Source organism: Cicer arietinum, chromosome 4, assembly GCF_000331145.2.
Source record: "Cicer arietinum cultivar CDC Frontier isolate Library 1 chromosome 4, Cicar.CDCFrontier_v2.0, whole genome shotgun sequence".
NCBI classification, from domain to species: Eukaryota; Viridiplantae; Streptophyta; class Magnoliopsida; order Fabales; family Fabaceae; genus Cicer; species Cicer arietinum.
In genome coordinates, this window is record NC_021163.2 from 30540784 (window position 1) to 30541213 (window position 430).

Sequence of the window (430 nt, forward strand, 5' to 3'; positions counted from 1 at the left end):
TATGGATAAAAATAATAACCCTGTTTTTATTTAAGACAAAGACCTACATTTTATAAACTAAAGTTTAATATAAATATTCTATTTATTGATTGATTTTTATACCTTAAATTTAAAAGTATATTTACTCTTTATAATTTAGCCTTCTCATAAAACATGAGTTAGCTCTCCCATTGCTTACAAGGACTTTAACTAATCAACATTTTCATAGATACACTCAAACACTCGTAAAATTTACAATATAATATATTTAAAAAAATAATAATGCATGTACCTTAAATATAATACATGTACCTCAAAAAAAATATGCGTTATATAATTGACAAACATAATTATGTATTTGCAAATTAAATATATATATATATATATATATATATATATATATATATATATATATATATATATATATATATACAAAAACACATTATATAAA